The sequence below is a fragment of the Hordeum vulgare genome, chromosome 4H (genome assembly GCF_904849725.1).
Source record: "Hordeum vulgare subsp. vulgare chromosome 4H, MorexV3_pseudomolecules_assembly, whole genome shotgun sequence".
Lineage (NCBI taxonomy): Eukaryota > Viridiplantae > Streptophyta > Magnoliopsida > Poales > Poaceae > Hordeum > Hordeum vulgare.
The window spans coordinates 163,083,985-163,108,367 of record NC_058521.1 but is presented as its reverse complement, the minus strand read 5'-3'; positions in this window follow the sequence as shown (position 1 = coordinate 163,108,367).

The window sequence follows — 24,383 nt, the reverse complement described above, 5'->3', positions numbered from 1 at the left end:
CTATAGCCGCGAGTTCGGTAACCTCGCCCGCTATGCAACAGAGGAGGTGTCTACTGACGCCAAGAAGCAAGCAAGATTCCGTAAGGGTCTGAGCCCTGAGCTTCGTCGTGATCTGCGCCTCCATGAGTGTGCAAGCTTTCAAGCCCTGGTCAACAAAGCGATCAGTGCCGAGACTGGTCATACTGACTTCGAAGCCACAAGGAAGCACTCCCGTGACTTTGGCTCGTCTTCTGGTTCCGCGTTTCCAAAACGCAGGCTGTGGGTTCCAAACAGTTCTCTACCGCCAAGATACACTCCGAGGCCATCCCACATGGTGCCTCAGACGAATCAGGCCAACCCTCCAGCAAAAGCTTATGGTGGTCCAGCTAGCAATGTTGCACCACGTGCCAACCAAGTGATATGCTATAAGTGTGGAGAACCAGGGCACTATTCCCGTGAGTGTCCTCAGAATGTGGGTGCCAAGCAACCCGGAAAGTCCGTCAGGCAGGCCAAGTCGGGCAAAGCTTACTATGTGAAGCCAACTCCTGCACGTGGCCGTGTGAACTATGTGTCAGCAGAAGAAGCTGTAGAGGATCCCGACGTCATGCTGGGTATGCTTCTTGTTAATCATCACCCAGCGTATGTTCTCTTTGACACTGGGTCTTCTCATTCCTTCATTTCAGAAAGTTATGCACAGTTGCATAACATGTCTTTTTGTGATATGCCAATTCCATTGGTTGTCCAAACTCCTGGTAGTAAATGGCAAACCTCTAGGATAACCTATGACAATGAAATTCTAGTAGACAGGCTAGTTTTTCTAGCCTCGTTGATAGCATTGAAATCTTCGGATATTAATATCATCTTGGGCATGGACTGGATGTCAGCTCACTATGCCAAGATTGATACTCATTCTATAAATGTCCAGCTTACCCATCCCTCGGGTGAGATAGTAAATGTCTCTACTCGAGTTGCCAAATGCCAACTCTATTCCCTAAATGCCAGCCCTCTTCCGGAACTTGAAGACATTCCGGTAGTCCGTGACTTCCCGGATGTTTTTCCAGAGGAACTGCCAGGAATTCCACCTGATAGAGATATAGAGTTTGTGATAGATCTTGTTCCGGGAACTGTCCCAATAGCCAGAAGACCATATAAGATGGCACCTCTAGAGCTAGCCGAACTTAAAAAGCAACTAGATGAGGCCTTGAAAAAAGGTTTCATTCGTCCTAGCTCTTCCCCTTGGGCTTGTCCCGTCCTCTTTGTCAAGAAGAAAGACGAAACGGATCGGATGGTTGTAGATCACCGACCAGTTAATCTGGTCACCATAAAGAACAAGTATCCGCTCCCCAGGATCACCGATCTGTACGATCAGCTCGCTGGATCCTCAGTCTTCTCCAAAATGGATTTGAGGTTGGGATACCATCAAATCAAGATCAAGAACGGGGACATTCCAAAAACGGCTTTTGTTACTCGTTATGGCCAATATGAGTACACCGTCATGTCCTTCGGTTTAACCAATGCCCCAGCCACCTTCTCTCGACTGATGAATTCAATCTTCATGGAGTATTTGGATAAATTCGTCGTAGTATACCTCGATGATATTCTCATCTACTCGAAGAATGAAGAAGAACATGTCGAGCATCTAAGGCTGGTATTGATGAAACTTCGAGAGCATCGCCTTTATGCCAAATTTTAAAAATGTGAATTCTGGTTACCAGAAGTGACCTATCTGGGCCACGTAATCTCTGGTAAGGGTATTGCTGTCAATCACGAGAGAGTTCAAGCTGTCCTTGATTGGACTCAACCTGAATCGGTTAAGCAAGTTAGGAGTTTTCTTGGTCTAGCGAGCTATTGTCGCCGCTTCGTCGAGAATTTCTCCAAGGTTGCAAAGCCTCTAACTGAAATCCTCAAGAAAGATAAAAAGTTCGAGTGGACACCACAGTGTGAGCATAGTTTTCAGGAACTGAAAAGACGCCTGACTTCCGCACCTGTGTTGCTACCACCAGATTTTTCTAAGGACTTTGTTATCTATTGCGACGCCTCACGACAAGGATTAGGTTGCATTCTCATGCAAGATCGTCATGTGATCGCATACGCATCTCGACAGTTGCGTCCACATGAGGATAATTATCCCACACATGACCTTGAGCTTGCACCTGTGGTCCATGCACTAAAAACTTGGCGACATTACCTTCTGGGTAATCGTTGCGAAATATTCACTGATCACCAAAGTCTGAAATATATCTTCACCCAGCCGGATTTGAATATCAGGCAAAGACGGTGGGTTGAGTTGATCTCGGATTACGACTTAGGGATAACTTACACCCCGGGGAAGGCCAATGTTATGGCCGATGCGCTAAGTCGTAAATCTTATTGTAACAATTTGATGCTACAACAAGGTCAACCACATCTCTATGAGGACTTTCGGAAGTTGAATCTTCATATTGTTCCTCAAGGATTCCTTTCTACCCTGGTGGCGAAGCCTACTCTTAGGGATCAAATCATAGCCGTGCAGGCCTATGATAAGGGTATATCCCGGATCAAGGAGAATATCGCTAGCGGCAACGCTAGGGATTTCTCCATCAATGAGAAAGGTGTTGTGTTCTTTCAGAACCGTTTAGTGGTTCCCAAGAGCAAACGTCTGCGGCAATTGATCCTTAAGGAGGCTCATGATTCTCCTCTCACCATTCATCCCGGTAGTACTAAGATGTATCAGGACCTACGCCAGAGGTTCTGGTGGACTAGGATGAAGAGAGAAATTGCTGAGTTCGTTGCTAACTGCGACGTTTGTCGTCGAGTTAAGGCAGAACATCAAAGGCCTGCTGGCACCCTTCAGCCTCTAGCTATTCCTGAATGGAAATGGGATACAGTTAGCATGGATTTCATTACCGGATTTCCCAAGACCAAGAAAGGAAATAATGCTATCTTTGTGGTCATTGACCGTCTTTCCAAAGTGGCTCATTTTCTTCCCGTTCGTGAGAGTATAACAGCTAGCCAGCTAGCAGAGTTATATATTTCCCGAATAGTGTCTCTTCATGGTGTTCCCCTGGAGATTAACTCGGACCGTGGAAGTATCTTTACTTCTCGCTTCTGGGAAAGCTTTCAAAATGCCATGGGGACTCACTTATCTTTTAGCACTGCTTTCCATCCCCAATCAAGTGGTCAAGTAGAAAGAGTGAATCAAATCCTAGAAGATATGCTCCGAGCTTGTGTTATATCGTTCGGTATGAATTGGGAAAAGTGTCTTTCATTCGCCGAATTCGCTTATAACAATAGTTACCAATCAAGCTTGGGTAAAGCCCCTTTTGAAGTTCTCTATGGACGAAGATGTCGAACACCTCTAAATTGGTCAGAAACCGGAGAGAGGCAACTCTTTGGCCCGGATATGATCCAGGATGCAGAAGAGCAGGTTCGCATTATTCGTGAAAAGTTGAAAACAGCCCAGTCTCGTCAAAAGAGCCAATATGATCGTCATCATAAGGCTGTGACCTTTGAAGTTGACGAGAAGGCTTACCTTTGGGTTACACCTTTGAAGGGTACGCATCGATTCGGTATCAAGGGCAAATTGGCTCCTCGTTACATTGGTCCTTTTCGCATTCTTGCCAAACGAGGAGAAGTTGCCTACCAGTTGGAACTTCCTCCGCATCTTTCCAAGGTTCATGATGTTTTCCACATCTCGCAACTCAGGCGTTGCTTTTCGGATCCTATCCGTGAAGTGGACCACGAAACGCTTGATCTCCAAGATAACCTTTCATACCGAGAATACCCCGTGCGTATTCTTGATCAAGCTGAGCGTACCACTCGATGTTGAAACCTCAAGTTTCTTAAAGTTCAATGGTCAAATCATTCTGAAAAGGAGGCAACTTGGGAAAGAGAGGATCGTCTCCGACTTGAGTATACTGCGTTATTCCCGACGACTTCTAAATCTCGGGACGAGATTCTTTTGAGTGGGGGTGAGTTGTCACATCCCTGACACCTTAAGCAAGTTAGTATTGAGCTCATGTCTTCTTTGCATTTGCATCTAAGAATTTTCAACAAGAACAAGAAAGTGGCAAAGGAAAAACTCAAAACCCTAGCCACTACTTTAAATAAAGGAAATCTCAAACTAGTTAAAATCAATGAACCCAAAATGGCCTCAAGAAATGTTCAAACTTTCTGATAAATCATGAAAGTAAACGAGCATTGGAGAAAACTATTTTCTTGACACTTTAAGCATTTTAAATTAATGCAAAAAGCCACTGGTTTCAAATTTTAAATTTGAAATCAGAAACTTTAAACTTTCAAAAATGTTGAAAACTTTAGGAATGGTTGGAAATATTCCAACAAATATTCTAGGGTGCTTAACATAGTTTTTACAATTTGTTTTGGAGCTAAAATAAAGAGCAAAATATTGAAGTAGCTAAAACAGAAACAAAAACAGAAAAAATGGGAAACTCTTACCTGTCGCCTAGCCTGGCCCGGCCCATCTCCCTGAGTCGTCTCCTCCCTCGCGCCAATAGGAGCAGGAGGTGGCCGCCGCCTTCTCCGGCGCGGCCACGCACCTGTGCGCCTGCCTGGCCGCCGCCTCGCGCTGGCAAGGCCGGGGATAAGCTCCCCGAGGCCACCCCTATCCATTCCTAGCGTTAGTTCTTCCCCCTCCTCTCGGATCTCTCCTCCCCCTTCTGCCGCCATTGGAGCCGAGCAAAGCTCGAGCTGCCCGTGCCCCTAGCCATGGGATCCCCTCTCAGAACACGCTGTTAGCTCCGCCTCGTCGGTCTGGTCCTCCCTGCAGAAGCCGAAGCCACCCCGAGCCCTGCAACGCCCACGGCACCGTCGTCTTCAACCTTCGGCCGCTGGCGAGCTCTGCCCGATTTGTCGCCCCCAGGCCTTCCCCGAGCCGTCTAAGCCCTGCTCTGCACTCCCCGTGAGCATGCGGTCTTTTCCCTTAACTTTTCCCCGTCAATCCCCTCCTCTAGCCCTAGTTTCACCGGAGCCCGACGAGGACCGCCGCTGGAGCTCGTCGCCGGTAACCCTCCGGTGAAGTGTTGGTCCGTCTGAGGCTACCAACAGCTTCAGGGCGTTGTGTAGATGCGATAGGTGCCCAACCCCGAGCGTTTTGACCCCGTATCTGATGGCCTCGACGATGACCGAACTTGTTCGCCGCCAAGCTCGTCGCCGGCGTTGATTCCGGCCACCCCAGCCCCTGGGGCTTGTCCCATCGTGCGCGCCATCGAGTGGTCGTTCCTTCCATGGTCTCAGCCGTGCATTTGGCCCTCTGTGCGCCATTTCCGAGCCCCCCCGAGGTTATGGTGCTCGCCGGAGGCTCCCCGCCGGCGAGGACGACCTCGCCGCCGGTGGATCTCGGCTGGCCTGAGCCACTGACTGGTGAGGCCAGCCTCTGGCAAGTTTAAAGTTAATAAAAATAAATCAAATAAGTTAATCAGTCACTGACATGTGGGTCCAGTAAGGTTAATCAGTTAATTAAGTTTAAACTTAATCTAAAATTGACCAGAGAGACTCACAAGTGGGTCCCACTGGTCAGGTTTGACTTTCAACGGCCAAATGGACCTGCTGATGTCATGCTGATGCAATAAAAGTATTTTCCAGTATAAAAATAATTCCAGAAATGATTAAAACTTGAAAAATTCATAGAAATTAATCTGTAACTCCAATGAAAATAATTTATATATGAAAAAGTATCAGAAAAATTCAAGGAATCTGAATATGCTATTTTCATTCATGTTTGAAAAAGTTACAGAACCCAAACAAGTAGATTAAGGAATAAGTCAATTCCTATAATTACTTTATAAATAGAATATGAAAAGTAATTAAATTTCTCTTTGTTTGACATGATCACACACTGTCCTAATTACAAATCAGTACCCTAACATGACATCTCATGCATGTTAACATCAAGTTGATCTGAGCATCAGGTCGAATCAATTAAATCGGTATTCGAGAATACCTCGTTTGAATTGATTTTGAATGTGATTCAAATCAACTTGAAACCTAACACATGTTGATTATAATAATATCACCTTGCATTCTCATGCCATGCTCATGCATCATCTTGTTTGCATATGATTGTTATTGATTGTTGCCATTCATTTCGATAGGCTCCGCACCCACGGATTCCACCGAATATCCGTCTGACGGATATTGTCCCTCCTCTGAGCAACAAGGCAAGCAACCCTTCTGATCATTCCGATAAATCCCATGTTCTTGCTCCTGCACCTATTTATTGCATTAGGATCAAATGCTTCAACTGCTTTTGCCACGATTAGTTGAACCCACTTCCTTTGCATGACCTAACCTTGTCATAGTAAATAGCCGAACCTTGCAACCTAGCATACCTGGTAGTTGCTTGAGCTGTGATGTGCCTTATCCTGCTATGCATGCTATGCTTAGAGTTGTGTATGGTCTGTCATCTGGGACATGAACAGAATTGTGAGAATGTGTTCGGTGAGCAAAGATTGTGTGTTGAACCTGATTTGGTAAAGGTACCGGTGAAAGGCTGTGTAGGAGTACATGGCGGGTTGTTTCATTGGAACCGTCCTTAGGAACTGAGTTCCGTGTATGTAATCCAAGACTAGATACTACCACACGTTGGGATACTTAATTGACCCTCTCGACTTATTAATCGCTTAGTACTCGGTCCAGGAGTTGCAAGTAGTTTCTGGTGTTTATAGTAATGCTGGAGGCCGTGCATGGTGCTGACCTGAGAGGTGGGCCGTGATGCGGTAGGCAGTGGCACGGTGTACCAAGTGGCACCCGGATGGTGGGCTTGGGAACCCTGCGCACATCGTTTGAGGCCGTGGCGGAAACCTCGGCCGGACTTCCGTACGGGTTACTCTCAGATAGGCGATAAACCTGGACTAGGTACTAGTGTGGTTAACGGTCGTGGCCGACTCCCTCGCTGGGCCTCCGCTTGAAGGTTGCCGAGGTGCATGACGTGCACATGGCGATAAGTGGCGAGAGCGTGTGTGATGAAGTACACCCCTGCAGGGTTATGATCTATTCGAATAGCCGCGTCCGCGAATATGGACTACTTGGAGACATATGTTGTTCATAGATAACTTCAATGGTACTCATAAAATTGCCAAGATAAGCGTGAGTGTCGTGGACGGCATTTCCGTACGGAGACGGAATGATTCCACGATAGTGTATTATTGTAGTGTTAGTGGACTCGTGTGCGAGAAATCAAGTTGTCAAAATTATTTAAAAATGCAAGTTGTCTAGCCACGAGTCAAATGTTGGCTTTCCGCATGAAACCCCACAATACCTTTTGATACCTTGCATGAGTAGTTAGTTATCCTAAAGTCTTGCTGAGTACCTTCGTACTCATGTTTGCTTAATACATGTTGCAGAGGTTGCTAATGACCCAAATGGAGGGTTCTTCGTAGACATCAACGACGACGAGTAGCTGGTGTCCGAGCTACGATCTGGCCCTACGTTGGTCTGTAGTATAGTCAGACCATGTGCCTTCTAGTTGCCGTGTCTGTACTCGGACAGTTTATAACTCTTCCGCTGGCTTGTAACTGAATGACTGCTATTATGGGTCGTGAGACCCTTAATGTGTAATATTATGTGTGTGGCTCTTCTGAGCCTCTTAAATAAAGCTTGTATGTTTATGGTTATGTTGTGATGCCATCGATGTATCTATACATATCGGTATGCCATGCGTACGTGTGTCGTACTTGATATGTATGGGGTTCGATTATCTAGTCGTGAACTTTAGTAGCACTCCTTACAAGGGAATGCCCCTTTGTGATCCAACGAGCCTTGGTAGTTCGCTACTGCTCCGGACACATTGGTTGACCGGCATGTGTCCTTCTTAGCTGTTGTGTCTCTCCCCTTTGGGGAAATGTCACGCGATGTAATGGAGTCCTTGTAGCTTGCTACGACTCGTCTACCTTCGCTGATGACCGACACCTGCTTTGTTGGGTCATGTATGCCTGTCCTTGTGCGGTACTGCCACTCTGGTTTATGACTAGACATGTCGATCCGGGTTCTTTGACATTGGATTGCTAGCGACACTATCGCATACGTGAGTCAAAAGACGCAAACGGTCCCGGCTAAGGTAAGGCTGCAGCCGTGGGGTTAACCGTGCGTGAGACCACAAAGGGATGCGATGTGTTACAGGCTGGATTCCTATGGCTTAGGATCGGGGTCCCGACAGAAGTTTTGTTCCGTTTGGACTCCGTTTAAAATCCTCCTCTGAAAAGGGTCAAAACCACAGAGAAAACAGGAACTGGCACTTGGCACTGAGTTAATAAGTTAGTCCCAAAGAGATATAAAAGGCATACAAAACATCCAATGTTTGACAAGATAATAGCATGAAACCAACAAAAATTATAGATACGTTGGAGATGTATCAAGCATCCCCAATCTTAACTCCTACTCGTCCTCGAGTAGGGAAGTGATAAAGACTAAATTTTTGATGTGGAATGCTACCTAGCATAGTTGTCCTTTGCAACTTCTTTCGTGTGACATGAATGTTCAGATCCGTAAGATTCAAAACTATAGTTTGCTATTGACATGAAAACAATAATACTTCAAGCAATCTAGCAAGGTGTCGTGGGTATAAGCCTGACAGTAGATGTGTAGGGTACGAATGAGATGGGCAGAGTCCTAGCTACGGCGAGGTTGTATGAGTTCAGGCCCCTCTACGGTGGAGGTAATAGCCCTACGTCTCAGTGCTCTTTGAACTGGTTACCGAGTGTAATATGGAGTACAATGTTTTTCTAACCCTTTTACCAGTGGGGGACGGCGGCTTATATAGAGTGCGCTGCCCTCCACAACGGTTCTGATTCAAGGGTGGAGTAGTGGCGATTGAATGCATGCGTTACAGGTAACGTATGCTATAAATGCTAGTTAATGCACCCAGAAACGTGCGGCAGTTTCCCTCTAGGGAGGTTACGACGCACCGAGTGTATCCAGTCGGTAGGTCCGGTGTCCTCCGAGTCTTAGTCTCCGACTGGATGATTCTGGGCCCGTTACCGACTGGATGATGGCGACACCTTAATACTGTCGGGCATACTTAAGGTCCTGTCCCTTGCGTGGGGTAGTCCTTGGGTAGGACCTGTAGGACAGGCCTATGACCCTACCCTAGGACTATGACCCCATCATTAGTCCCCGAATGGATTGGGGCTGAAACGTCAAAGCAGTGCTCGATGCTCAGATCTGACTGGACTAGGTTCGGCTTGGGCGTTGCTTGCCTCTATCCATTCTATCTCTCTTGGCCGATGATCCGAGTGAATGTGTTCTGCACAACGGACTGTCGGGAACCGAGTGCCTTTGCGGCATCTTTTGACACGACCGGTCAACTGACAGCGGCGGATTTTCCGGGATCTCAAATTTCGGGTTCCGCGCGCTTAGCGGGGGCGACGTCAGCGCGCTCGAGTAGTGCCTGACTCCTCGATCCTCGCGCCTTCAACTCTTCCGCCGATATCGCCGCGGCTGGTTGGGCGGATAAGATTTCGGGCCCGCTCGCCAGCGACCCAGTCGGCGTTCTATTTAACTCCAGCTGACGAGACCCTTCGGTTACGCTCGCCGAATCCTCTGCTCTCACTTGCTCCGTCTTCCTCGCTTGCGCTCATACACCTTTCTCTTCCCATCCTTCTCGGAAGCTCGCCATCGCCGCCATGACCAAGGGCCAGACCAGCAAGATGGAGGCAAGGAAGAAGAAAGGCAAGGCGGCGGCTGCTCAGCGGCGGCAGCGGCCATTGCCAGCGGGATGGATCCAGGGAGACTTTCTCCCCTCCACAGTGACGGAGGGGGACCTGCTGGAGCTGGTAGAGCACGGCCAGCTTGTGCATAAATCTTGGAGGTTGCCGGCGGACGACGAAGTTGAGCCGGCGCCACGGGAGGGGGAGCGCGTCTTGCTCCTCAGCCACATTCACCGAGGTTTCTCTCTGCCCCCCCCCACCCTTTCTTCAAGGGCATCATGAATCATTTTGGTGCTCAACTCCATCACTTCCCTCCGAATGCCATCGCCCACCTTTCTGCCTTCATTGTTCTGTGCGAATGCTTTATCGGTTGCCCCCCTCATTGGGGTTTATTCAAACATATCTTCTCCGCCCGCTCTCAAACCATCAAACGTCTCAGTCAGTCGGATGACAAGACGCACCTCCTCCAGCTCTGCGGGGGTTTAGGGTTTTAGAAAAAGAGTCGGAGTAGCTACCCTGCTCTCCAGCTGAACGAGTCGGTTAGGAACTGGCAGTCGACGTGGTTCTACTGCCGGGACATAGCTCGTCCGAACGCGTCGACTGGGCTGCCTCCATTTAGTCTGGATCGCCCTACTCCACCCAAGCAACTCGCTCTCTCGAAAGCCGAGAGGAATGACATCCAGCCTTTGGTCGAGGCACTCGCGGATGTTGTCAGGAGGGGGGTCACCGGTATTGACCTGTTGGAAGTCTTCATCGATCGACGGATCCAGCCTCTACAAGCTCGCCACCATGCTATGTGGCTCTACACGGGGCCCGAGGACTCCACTCGGACCGTCGCGGTGGGCATACTCGAGGAGAAGATGACCTCGATAGTGCTCCAAATCACGGGACCTTGCGAGAACCCTAAAGGAGCTCGCCGAGTGGTGCCTTACAGCGCGGACAACCCGCCACCGAATCAGGTGAGTAGCATTAACCGAATATATTGAACTGTTTTGATTTCAGTCATTCATTTATATCCTCGTGTGATGCTTAATGTTTCCGACTGAATCTCATGTAGGAATGGACCAACTGGTCCTCCCCTGTCTCGAACGGGGATCTGGAGGAGGAGGAGGAAGAAGGTAGCCAGGAGGGGAGCGTGGATAGCGCTGAATATGTCTCCGACAGCAGGGAGTCGGAGGAGGAGGAAGAAGACGAAGAGCGCAACTCTCCGCCTCCACCGCCAGAGCAGCACAGTAAGCGTCGACACGAGCCTGTCGTCCCTTCGGCTCCCCCCGCGTTGTCGAGTGCTCTACCTACCGCTCCGGCGGCCCCGAATGCTCGAGGCACGAAGAGGTCCAGGGACGCCCCCGCTGAGCCTGCAGGCCAATCTCCCAGGGCGCCCAAACCGAGTGGGCCTAAACCTCGGAGGGCTCTGCCGCGCATGAGGGTTGCCATCCCCGTCACATCCACGTAAGCGAATCCAACTCTCGGCTTTTTATGTTATCCGAGTGAAATCCCGCTTTACAAGTCGAATGGGCTTCACTTGACAGGGTCGCCACTTCTACAACCTCTCCGGTCCGCCAAGGGGATGACCCCATGGACACAGACAACGTCGTCTCGTCCCAGCCGGGTATGTTGTAGGAGAGTCAGGTGTTTTATTCCTGTAGACTGTACTATCCTTTTCTTTTTCCGAATCATCATGCTATTCGGCTTGTCAGGGGCGATTCACCCGGACGAAGACGGGCAGGGGAGAGCCGACCCGTCCGCGGAGCCTGTCGTGGAGCCTGTCCTTGAGGCTGCTCCTCCTGCTGCTGCCCCTGCCGCCGACGCTCCGCCGACTGAAATGCCTCCACCGACCGAACCAGTGCCGGTGGGTGACGAACTGACTGGGGCGAACCTTGGGATGCCCCAGGATCTTCCCACGGTTCCTGGTTCGTCGAATGTTGAATTCAGCATTCGGTGTGTCCCAGAGGAGCAGGTGGGAGCGGCCAAGGGAGCCATGATCCAGCCGGAGCTGATGACCGGGGAGGCCAAGAAGGCTTATGACTCCGTTGCGGCTTTGTACCAGCGGAGCTTGGAACTGCGCGACGACATCCGAGTAAGTAGTCTAGTAAGTACTTACTTTTCTTTTGTAACCCACTGGGTGTTGTCGTAGTCTGTTGTTCGCAATGGGTTCACTCCGAGTGAACCCAGTGGGTGTAGTCCCCGAGACTTCTGTCGAGTGCTTGCACCGACAGTTGTCTTTATACATTTGGTCTTTATTTTTGTCGTGTCCGTAGACAACATTTCTGAGTGCAAGTACTTACTGCAGTCGGAGCACTCTTGCGGTAAGAGTTCCTTAGAGTAAACTGCACACAGGTGGAGTAGCTTTAGCCTCGGAGGCGTAGGTGAAAACGTGCACCTCAATAGGGCAGACCTGCTTGAGGTGCATGCCAGTGGGGTCACTCTTAGTGAACCCACTGGGCGTAGTCCCCGAGATCGCTGTCGACTGCTTGCGTCGGCAGGGGTCTGAAGAACGTAGTGTGTATTGAGAAAGTTGCTGATAACCCTTTGTTTTGTTTTGCAGAAAACGTGTGAGATGGGGAGCGCTTATGAAGCCTTGAGGGCTGAGAAGAACCAATATGCTGGTGAACTAGAAGCCGCAACGCTCGCCATGACTGGCATGAAGAACATGCTGGAAGTTTGAGAGAAATCCTTGGAGGAGGCGCTGGAGACAAACAGGGCGTTGATGGCGGAGGTGGAGAGGCTGAAGAAACAGAGGACCGAAGTGTACGATCAAATGACTACTTGGAACAAACGATGGACAACTCAGGAGAAGTATGTGAACGACTGGGCTGTCCAGATGATGAGTCGTCTGGCTGGTAAGTCTGATGATTTGTTGAGTGGTTGTATCTTGTGACGAAGACTCGGTTTGTAATTTCTATTTGCTCGTTTGTTGCAGATTTTTGTGGTGACGCCGAAGCTGAAGCGGCGGCCGTGGAATGATCCATGAAGGACAATGTACCACTCAGCGAGGACGCCAACCGGAATCTACTCCATGCTTATATCCGCGTAGGCAAAGTGGGTCCGTTCATCAACCGACTGAGAGAAATCTTCGGCCGCATTGAGAAGGAGCTTTGGCCGGAAGAGGAGTCACGGGAGAAGATGGAGACTCTGTTGGGGCGATTGGGGGAGATTCCGGCCCGAGTGCAATCTTGGAAGAAATCAGCAGCGCGTTGCGGTGCTGATGTGGCGTTGTCCTTGGTCCGAGTCCATTGCAAAGAAGTGCGGGAAGATAAGTTGAAAGCCTTGAAAGTTGCCAACATGAAGAAGCTTTAATTCGAAGACTTCATGGACACATTCCTGGAGAGTGCGACCCGCATTGCTGATGGAATCGACCTCGATACCTTTGTGGAACCCTGCAGTCCTGACGCGGGCCCAGCTGAGCCATGATCGAACTTTATCCTCGGTATGCCGAGTGTTTGCCTGTAAGATATTCTGGCCACTTCTGTTGGCCATCATACTTCTAAATCGGTGTGGGTAAGCTTGATCCGCACCGAGTCTGTTATCGTTTCTAGACTGCTGATGTCACAACGAAAACAATTATTCTTTTGCTTGAATGCTGTTTGGAGTTGAACACTTAACGTGTACTCGTAGAATATTAGGACTTAGGTGATTCTTGATCAGAACGCAGACTCCGAGTGGAACATATAGGGTACACTCGGAGGAAGGTATTACTTAGGCGAATCGGGATCGCAGCTAAGTCCCGAGTGCGACGTATAGTACACATTCGGAGGAGCGATTAGTACTTAGGCGATGCAGGATCGCAGCTAAGTCCTCGAGTGTGACGTGAAGTGCACACTCGAAGGATGATTAGTACTTAGGTGATGCAGGATCGCAGCTAAGTCCCTGAGTGTGATGTGAAGTGCACACTCGTAGAAGTTAAGACTTAGGCGATGCAGGATCGCAGCTAAGTCCCTGAGTGTGACGTAAAGTGCACACTCAGAAGAAGTTAATACTTGGGCGATGCAGGATCGCAGCTAAGTCCCCGAGTGCGACGTGAAGTGCACACTCGGAAGAAGATTATTACTTAGGCGATGCAGGACCGCAGCTAAGTCCCTGAGTGCGACGTGAAGTGCACACTCGGAAGAAGTTAATACTTAGGCGATGCAGAATCGCACCTAAGTCCCCGAGTGAAACGTATAGGGCACACTCGGAGGAAGTTAATACTTAGGCGATGCAGAATCACAGCTAAGTCCCCGAGTGTGACATGAAGTGCACACTCGGAGGAAGGTGTTACTTAGGCGATGCAGGATCGCAGCTAAGTCCCCGAGTGCGACGTGAAGTGCACACTCGGAAGAAGATTATTACTTAGGCGATGCAGGACCGCAGCTAAGTCCCCGAGTGTGACATGTAGGGCACACTCGGAAGAAGTTAATACTTAGGCGATGCAGAATCGGAGCTAAGTCCCCGAGTGTGGCGTGTAGGGCACACTCGGAGGAAGTTAATACTTAGGCGATGCAGAATCGCAGCTAAGTCCCCGAGTGTGACGTGAAGTGCACACTCGGAGGAAGGTGTTACTTAGGCGATGCAGGATCGCAGCTAAGTCCCCGAGTGCGACGTGAAGTGCACACTCGGAAGAAGATTATTACTTAGGCGATGCAGGACCAGAGCTAAGTCCCCGAGTGCGACGTGAAGTGCACACTCGGAAGAAGTTAATACTTAGGCGATGTAGAATCGCAGCTAAGTCCCCGAGTGAAACGTATAGGGCACACTCGGAGGAAGTTAATACTTAGGCGATGCAGAATCGCAGCTAAGTCCCCGAGTGTGACGTGAAGTGCACACTCGGAGGAAGGTGTTACTTAGGCGATGCAGGATCGCAGCTAAGTCCCCGAGTGCGACGTGAAGTGCACACTCGGAAGAAGATTATTACTTAGGCGATGCAGGACCGCAGCTAAGTCCCCGAGTGCGACGTGAAGTGCACACTCGGAAGAAGTTAATACTTAGGCGATGCAGGATCGCAGCTAAGTCCTCGAGTGCAACGTGAAGTGCACACTCGAAGGAAGATTAATACTTAGGCGATGCGTGATCGCAGCTAAGTCCCCGAGTGTGACGTAAAGTGCACACCCGAAGGTAGGTGTTACTTAGGCGATTCGGGATCGCAGCTAAGTTTTTTTTTTGTGTGACCGTAGTCTGCAACCACGGAAGAACTCTGAATCAGCAAAAGGAATTGAAACTGTTGTATATTATTTCTCCAAAACTTATTCGTTACACTGCTTCAGTCGGCGATCACGTATAGAAACGCTTGAGGAGGTCTCCGTTCCACGCGCGGGGTTCGTCAGTCTCCTTCTGAATGTTGTAGAGTCTATATGCCCCGTTGTTTAGCACCTTTGAAATGATGAAAGGACCTTCCCAGGCCGGAGCCGACTTGTGTGGTCTTTGTTGATCCACTCGGAGCACCAAATCGCCAACCTGGAACGTGCGGCTTGTGACATGTCGTGCATGAAAACGTTGCAGATCTTGCTGATAAATTGTTGAGCGAGTAAGTGCCATCTCGCGCTCCTCCTCTAGAAGATCGACTCCATCTTTCCTTGCTTGTTCTGCTTCGGCTTCAGAGAAGAGTTCGACTCGCGGGGCATTGTGAAGCAGGTCACTCGGAAGGACCGCTTCTGCTCCAGAGACGAGGAAGAACGGTGATCGCCCTGTTGATCTGTTCGGAGTGGTGCGGAGGCCCCAAAGTACTGAGGGTAACTCGATTACCCATGCACCAGCAGCATGTCCTATCTCTCGCAAGAGCCGAGGCTTCAAACCTTGAAGGATAAGTCCATTTGCACGCTCAGCTTGTCCATTGGATTGCGGATGTGCTATGGAAGCAAAATCCACTCGGATACCTTGACTCACGCAGAAACCTTTGAATCTGTCCGAGTCAAAGTTTGTCCCATTGTACGTGATTATGCTGTGAGGCACTCCGAATCTGGAGATGATGTCTCTGACAAACTTCACGGCCGTGGATGCGTCGAGTTTCTTGATGGGCTTGGCTTCTATCCACTTTGTAAACTTGTCGACTGCCACCAACAGATGTGTGTAGCCTCCTTGGCCTGTCTTGACTGGTCCGACTGTGTCTAATCCCCAAACTGCAAACGGCCACACAAGTGGGATTGTCTTTAGAGCAGATGTTGGCTTGTGGGACTTGTTGGAGTAGAACTGACAGCCTTCGCATCGATCGACCATAGCTTTGGCCATTTCGTTAGCCTGCAGCCAGAAGAATCCAGCCCTGAACGCCTTGGCGACGATTGCTCTTGAAGAAGCATGATGGCCACAGGTTCCCGAGTGGATATCCTCTAGGATCAACTGCCCTTCCTCTGGGGAAATGCAACGTTGGAGAACGCCTGAAACACTCTCCTTATACAGTTGACCGTCAATGACAGTGAATGCCTTCGACCTGCGAACTATCTGTCGGGCTTGGACTTCATCTTCTGGAAGTTCGTGCCTTAGGATATATGCCATAATCGGCACAGTCCAATCGGGAATGATTACTAGAATCTCTGTGACCAGATCAACCACAGCAGGCACATCGACTTCAGTCGGGTCTGTTGCACTCTTGGGTTGTACTGGCTCTTCCGTGAAGGGATCTTCTTTGACTGAAGGAAGATGGAGGTGCTCGAGGCAGACATCACACGGGACGGGTCTCCGAGTGGATCCGAGCTTCGCCAACTCGTCCGCCGTTTGGTTCTTCAGTCTTGGAACATGATGAAGTTCTAGACCTTCAAACTTGTTCTCCAGCTTCCTGACTGCATTGCAGTAGGTTGTCATAGTGGGGTTCCTTACGTCCCACTCTTTCATCACTTGGTTGACCACCAAGTCTGAATCGCTGTAGACCATCAGGCGACGGACGCCGAGTGAGATGGCCATGCGCAATCCGTAGATAAGAGCTTCATACTCTGCCTCATTGTTAGAGGAATCAAAGTGTATCTGAAGCACATACTTGAGCTTGTCACCCCTTGGTGATACGATCACAACGCCAGCGCCGGATCCATTCAACATCTTAGACCCATCGAAGAACATTGTCCAATGAGCCGAGTAGATGTGAGTCGATTGCTGTTGTTCTACCCATTCTGCTATAAAGTCAGCCAGGGCTTGAGACTTAATAGCTTTCTTGGCCTTGAACTTGATGTCACAGTACAGCATCTCCATCGCCCACTTCGCCACTCGGCCTGACGCATCTCGATTGTGGAGAATTTCTGACAAAGGAGAATCAGAAACGACAGATACCGAGTGGTCTTGGAAATAATGGGCAACCTTCTTCGAAGTCAAATAGATCCCATAGATAAGCTTTTGATAATGGAGATACCTCTGCTTGGAAGGTGTCAGGACTTCGGAGACGTAGTACACTGGCCGCTGAACTTTGTATGCTTTGCCTTCTTCTTCTCGCTCGACGGTAAGAACAGTACTGACGACTTGATTTGTAGCCGCGATATACAGAAGAAGGGGCTCTTTACTGAGCGGAGCAGTAAGAACCGGCTGGGTGGAAAGTAGGACTTTGAGGTCGTCGAACGCGACTTGGGCTTCGTCTGTCCACTCGAAGTATCTGATTTCTTCATGAGTCGGTACAGAGGAAGTGCTTTTTCGCCGAGTCAACTGATGAACCTGCTCAAAGCTGCTAAGCAACCTGTGAGTCGTTGAACATCGTGTATACTGACCGGCCTCTCCATTCGGACGATGGTCCCAATCTTTTCGGGGTTAACATCGATCCCTCGTTCGGAAACGAAGAAACCGAGTAACTTTCCGCTGGGAACACCGAATGAACACTTGGCAGGATTTAGCTTGATATCGTACCTACGAAGATTGGCGAATGTTTCTGCCAAGTCATTCAGCAGGTCGGAACCTTTGCGGGACTTGACTACGATATCATCCATGTATGCCTCCACATTGCGACCGATCTGGTCGAGGAGACATTTTTGGATCATGCGCATAAAGGTAGCTCCTGCATTCTTCAGACCGAAAGGCATGGTGGTGTAGCAGAAGCACCCAAACGGGGTGATGAAAGCTGTTTTCAACTCATCTGGACCATACAGACGGATCTGATGATAACCCGAGTAGGCATCAAGAAATGATAAATGCTCGCACCCCGCAGTCGAATCGACAATTTGATCTATGCGGCGTAGCGGAAAATGGTCTTTCGGGCAGACCTTATTGAGGTGCTTGAAGTCAATGCACAATCGGAGTGACTTGTCCTTCTTGGGCACCATGACTACATTGGCGAGCCACTCGGAGTGGTGAACCTCGCGAATGAATCTGGCAGCTAGCAGCTTAGCCACCTCTTCTCCGATTGCCTTCCTTTTGTGTGCGGCGGACTGTCGCAGGCGGTCTCAGACGGGCCGAGCAGCGGGATCCACATGTAGTCGGTGCTCAGCAAACTCCCTAGGTACACCCGGCATGTCAGATGGCTTCCATGCGAAGATGTCCCAGTTCTCACGGAGGAATTGGGTGAGCTCGGCTTCCTATTTGGGATCCAGGGTGGTGGAGATGTTTGTCGGGGCGGCAGACTCGTCGGTCGGGTGGATGCTGACCTTCTTAGTCTCTCCTGCCGACTGGAACGCGGACTCAGAAGCTGGCTTCTTCGAGCGTATCAAGTCGGCAGGGTCGACTGTCTTCTTGTACTCCAAGCTCGAGTACAGCCATCTGCTGGTCGGCGATCCTCGACCCCTCCTGCAGACACTCCTCGGCTCGCTCGCGGTTGCCGGTGATGGTGATAACGCCTTTTGGACCCGGCATCTTCAGCTTCAAGTACACATAGCACGGGTGTGCTGAAACTCACGTACGCCGGGCGGCCTAGAATTGCATGGTAAGCACTCTGGAAATCCACCACCTCGAATGTGAGCTTCTCCTTGCGAAAGTTCTTGTCAGAGCCGAAGATGACCTCCAATGCGATCTGGCCGAGTGACTTGGCCTTCCGCCCTGGGACGACTCCGCGGAACTGCATATTGGTCTCGCTGAGTCTGGACATCGGAATGCCCATCCCCTTGAGAGTGTCGGCGTACATAATATTCAATCCGCTGCCGCCGTCCATTAGGACTTTGCGCAATCGGACTCCTTCCACCACCGGGTCGACGACCAGAGCCTGCCTTCCTAGGGTGGGGACATGTGTTGGATGATCCGACTGATCGAAGGTAATCGCAGTCTGAGACCATTTGAGAAACTTGGGGGCAGTCGGAACGGCCATGTTGACTTCTCTGTTTACTAGCTTCAGTCGACTCTTGCTTTCGACGTCAGCAAAGATCATGAGGGTTGCATGGACTTGGGGGAACGGATCCTCCCTGTCCTCCTCATCCTGTTCAGGATTCTTCTCACTCGGCTGCCCTTCGCTGAAACCTTGGATCAGGAGACGGCACTGTCGAGTGGTGTGCTTTGCGTATATGGGGTTACCTTCGTCATCCATCTTCGTATGGATTGGACAAGGCTGGTCCAGGATGGGATTGTTGACAGGCTTTTTCTTGCGGGTGAACTGCGCTTTCCCTTTGCCCTTGAATTTGGCGCTGGTTACAGCTGCAACTTCTGCTTGCGGTGTGGGCGGAACCTTCTGTTTCTGCTTTCGAGTGTTACCTCCGTCGGCATCGCCGACTGTCTTGTGTTTACCGCTCCGGAAGCGGTCCTCTTCTTCGCCATTTGCATAGCGAGTTGCTATCTCCATCATCTTGCTCATGGAGATGTCGCCGGTTCGACCAAACTTCAAGTACAGTTCCCTGTACCGCACGCCTGCCTTGAAGGCGCAGACTGCTTGATGCTCGGTGACGTTCTCCACCGTGTGGTAAAGAGTCGTCCATCGCTGGATGAAGTCGCGCAAGGGCTCATTCGGCTTCTGGACACAGTGTTGAAGCTCCACAAGATCTGCAGGGCGCTTGCACGTTCCTTCGAAGGTTCTGATGAACACTCGGGCTAGATCTGCCCAACTGTAAATGCTTGAGGGGGCCAACTGGTTCAGCCAAGCTCGGGCCGAGCCGTCCAGCATCAGAGGGAGGTGCTTCATAGCGACATGGTCGTCTCCTCCTCCGATCTGGACCGCCACTCGGTAGTCGTCTAGCCATGTTTCGGGCTTGGACTCTCCTGAGAATTTACCGATTCCCGCAGCCAATCGGAAGTTGGGCGGGATATCAGCCGAGCGGATGGCTCGACTAAAACACTCGGGGCCAGATACGATGGCCCTGCTTCCACTCGGACGGTCCATATCGCGGCCATCACGGTGGGCTCGACCCCTGTCAACTCTTCGCTGGGCGATTCGGCCCCTTGCGTCGGGTCTTGGGTCGTAGGTGTCGCCGACTGAATGCCGATCATCATGATGCCGGGACCCGTAGGGCCCACCCCACGGAGGGGTGCGTGAGCGACGGCGATACTGATGAGATCCAGGGCTGTGAACCGATCTATGCGTGTTTGCATGGACGGAACTATTGTGGATCCGATTGTGCGATTGGGAGACTGCCGAATTCTGCTGCTGCGCCGTGCGCAACAGGGCTCGGATTTGTTCGATTCCCCTTCCTGCCTCTGAATCAGTCGGCTGGAGGGAATCGGCAATCTGGGCAGCTGCGGCCAGGTTGAGGAGAGGTGTGCGGAACACCTCCACGTTGCTCCGCCGAGTGTGTCGGCTGGCAGAACGACGAGGCGGACGACGCGCACAAGATGCTTCGCCAACTTCACCCCGGTCTGCTTGACGAGGATCTTCATGGGAGTTGGCCATGTGTACTTCTGCTGTAGGCCCACGACCCACGTACTCGGTAGGAAGCTCAGTCGGAACCGAGTCCGAGCACTGGGAGCGTGGGGCGACTACAACAGACTCCAGGACTGCCACCTGAGAGGACGAGAACTGGCGCGCTCGGGCATGCTGCACCCAACTATGTAGACGCGGACTGCGCGATCGCCTGCTGCGGCGCGTGACGAAGGTGCAAGCCCGCAATGGAGCCGATTGTTGGAGAAGAAGAACGCCGCGAGAGCCAGCGCGGAAGTGCGTGGCCCCGCGACGGGGAAGCGCCTCGACGTCGAGAGGTGCATCCCGAAGCCACGCCGAATCGTCGACGACGAAGGAGAGAGCGCCGAATAGGATCTGGTGACCCATGCTCGAAGCTCCACCGGACGACATGACGAAAGGAAGAAGTAGAAAACTCGCCGGAAGTCGCTTAGACGCCTGCCCCACGGTGGGCGCCAACTGTCGTGGGTATAAGCCTGACAGTAGATGTGTAGGGTACGAATGAGATGGGCAGAGTCCTAGCTACGGCGAAGTTGTATGAGTTCAGGCCCCTCTACGGTGGAGGTAATAGCCCTACGTCTCAGTGCTCTTTGAGCTGGTTACCGAGTGTAATATGGAGTACAATGTTTTTCTAACCCTTTTACCAGTGGGGGAGGGCGGCTTATATAGAGTGCGCTGCCCTCCACAACGGTTCTGATTCAAGGGTGGAGTAGTGGCGATTGAATGCATGCGTTACAGGTAACGTATGCTATAAATGCTAGTTAATGCACCCGAAAACGTGCGACAGTTTCCCTCCAGGGAGGTTACGACACACCGAGTGTATCCAGTCGGTAGGTCCGGTGTCCTCCGAGTCTTAGTCTCCGACTGGATGATTCTAGGCCCGTTACCGACTGGATGATGGGGACACCTTAATACAGTCGGGCATACTTAAGGTCTTGTCCCTTGCATGGGGTAGTCCTTGGGTAGGACCTGTAGGACAGGCCTATGACCCTACCCTAGGACTATGACCCGATCACAAGGTAATCATGAACTCACAAAATAACAAGGCCAAGGAAAATTATCCCTACAAAATCATATAGTCTCGCTATGCTCCATCATCCTCACACAACTAATTTAAATCATGCACAACCCCGGTATTAGCCAAGTAATTGTTTTCGCACTCTTACTTTCTCAAACTTTTTATAACTATCACGCAATACATGAGCGTGAGCCATGGATATAGCACTATAGGTGGAATAGAGTGTGGTGGTGGTTGTGAGACAAAAAGGGAGGAGATGGTCACATTGACTCGGCGTATCAAAGGGCTATGGAGATGCCCATTAATAGATATGAATGTGAATGAGTAGGGATTGCCATACAAAGGATGCACTAGAGCTATATGTATGTGAAAGCTCAAAAGGAGAACTAGTGGGTGTGCATCCAACTTGCTTGCTAACGAAGACCTAGGGAATTTGCGGAAGCCCATCATTGGAATATACAAGCCAAGTTATATAATAAAGATTCCCACTAGCATATGGTGGTGACGAAACAAGAGGCTCTCAATCATGAAGAACATGGTGCTATTATGAAGCACAAGTGTGGAAAAAGATAGTAGCATTGTCCCTTCTCTCTTTTTCTCTCTTTTTTTATTTGGGCTCTTGGGCCTCTTTTTTCTCCCCTTTTTTTATTTGGGCTCTTTGGACTCTTTTTTTTATTTCCTCACATGGGACAATGCTCTAATAATGATGATCATAACACTTTTATTTACTCACGGCTCAAAGCTTAGAACGATGATGACACTATAGGAAATGCCTACGGCACTGTACCGGGATGTGCAACGATCTAGCTTGGCGTATGACATTGAAGCATCTCGCTAGCTATCCTACGATCATGCAATGGCAATATGAGAGTGACGGCACAAGTCATGAGACAGAACGGTGGGAGTTGCATGGCAATATATCTTGGAATGGCTATGAAAATGCCATAGTAGGTAGGTATGGTGCCTGTTTTGAGGAAGGCATATGGTGGGTTTGTGTACCGGCGAAAGTTGCGCGGCACTAGAGAGTCTAGCAATGGTGGAAGGTGAAAGTACATCTATACCATGGACTCACATTAGTCATGAAGAACTCACATACTTGTTGCGAAAGTTTTTATTAGTAATCGAAACAAAGTGCTAAACGCATACTCCTAGGGGAAGGTTTGGTAGGTGTTAACCATCGCGCGATCCCGACCTCAAGACAAAGGATGACAATCAATAGATCAATTATGCTCCGACTTCCTAACATAGCGGTTCACCATACGTGCATGCTACGGGAATCACTAACTTCAACACAAGTATTTCTAGATTCACAACACCCTACTAACATAACTCTTAATATTACCAAATCCACGTCTCAAAACTAATTGAGAGGAATCAAGACTTCTCTTTCTACTCAATGCACATGAAGATGGAGGTTTTTGTATCCTCTTTGGGTACCTATCACCTTTGGGACTACTTCCATAGCATAAGCCAACTACCAAGTCACGCACCGCCGTGCTCTAAAAGATCTAAGTGAAGCACACAGAGCAAAATTATCTAGCTCAAAAGATATAAGTGAAGCACGATGAGCATTCTAGCAAATTCACGATGAGTGCATGTCTCTCTCAAAAGGTGTGCAGAAAGGACGATTGGGACACAACAAAAAGAAAAGACTCCTACGATACAAGACGCTCCAAACAAAACACATATCATTTGGTGAATAAAAATATAGCTCCAAGTAATGTTACCGGTGGATTGAAGACGAAAGAGGGGATGCCTTCCCAGGGCATTCCCAAGCTTAGGCTTTTTGGTGTCCTTGAATTTGGCTTGGGATGCCTTGGGCATCACCAAGCTTGAGCTCTTTCCAATCCTTATCTCTTTGTCCATGAGAACATCACCCAAAACATGAAAACTTCACAACATAAAACTTAAACAAAAACTCATGATATCATTAGCACAAGAAAACAAACTACCACCTCTTTAGGTACTGTAGAAATCTTGATTTCTATTTATATTGGTTTTAGATTACTGTACTCTCACTTTTCCATGGCTAGTACCCCCCCGATACTATCCATAGTTTCATCAAAACAAGCAACCAACTCAACAAAAATAGAATCTGTCAAAAACAAACCAGTCTGTAGCAATATGTATACTTTGTATACTTCTGGTACCTCAAAACTTCTGAAAAATGATGATTGCCTTGGAAAAAAGTATATCAACCAGCAGAAAAAAGAATCAACTCAAAATCTCTTTCTGAATAAAAATGAAAAATAATCTCGTGCGCGAAAAGTTTTTGTCTTTTTCCAGCAGGATCAAACAACCATCACCAAGACTAGTCATAAAGGTTTTGCTTGGCTCAAACACAAAAAGAAACACAAAAGACACAATAATAACAGAATTATGATGGAGTGGACGCAACAAAACAGAAAGAAAAAGATTAATTCATTGGGTTGCCTCCCAACAAGCGCTATTGTTTAACGCCCTTAGCTAGGCATAAGGTGATAGAATCACGTATCGTCGTCTTTGGTGCTCAAACCATAAGTAGCCCTCATCATAGATTCATAAGGCAATCTTATTTTATTTCTAGGAAAGTGCTCCATGCCCTTCTTTAAAGGAAATTGAAATATAATATTCCCTTCCTTCATATAGATGATAGCACCGATAGTCCTTAGGAAAGGTCTACCAAGAATGATAGGGCATGTAGGATTGCAATCAATGTCAAGCACAATGAAATCCACGGGTACATAGTTCCTATTTGCAATAATAAGAACATCATTTATCCTTCCCATGGGTTTCTTGACAGTAGAATCAGCAAGATGCAAATTAAGAGAACACTCTTTAATCTCATTAAAACCCAGAACATCACATAAAGACTTTGGAATCGCGGAAACACTAGCACCCAAATCACATAACGCATTGCATTCATAGTTTTTGATTTTGATTTTTATAGTAGGTTCCCACTCATCATGAAGCTTTCTAGGGATAGATACTTCCAATTCAAGTTTCTCTTCAAGAGATTTTATCATAGCTTCGACGATATGATCGGTAAAGGCCTTGTTTTGGCTAT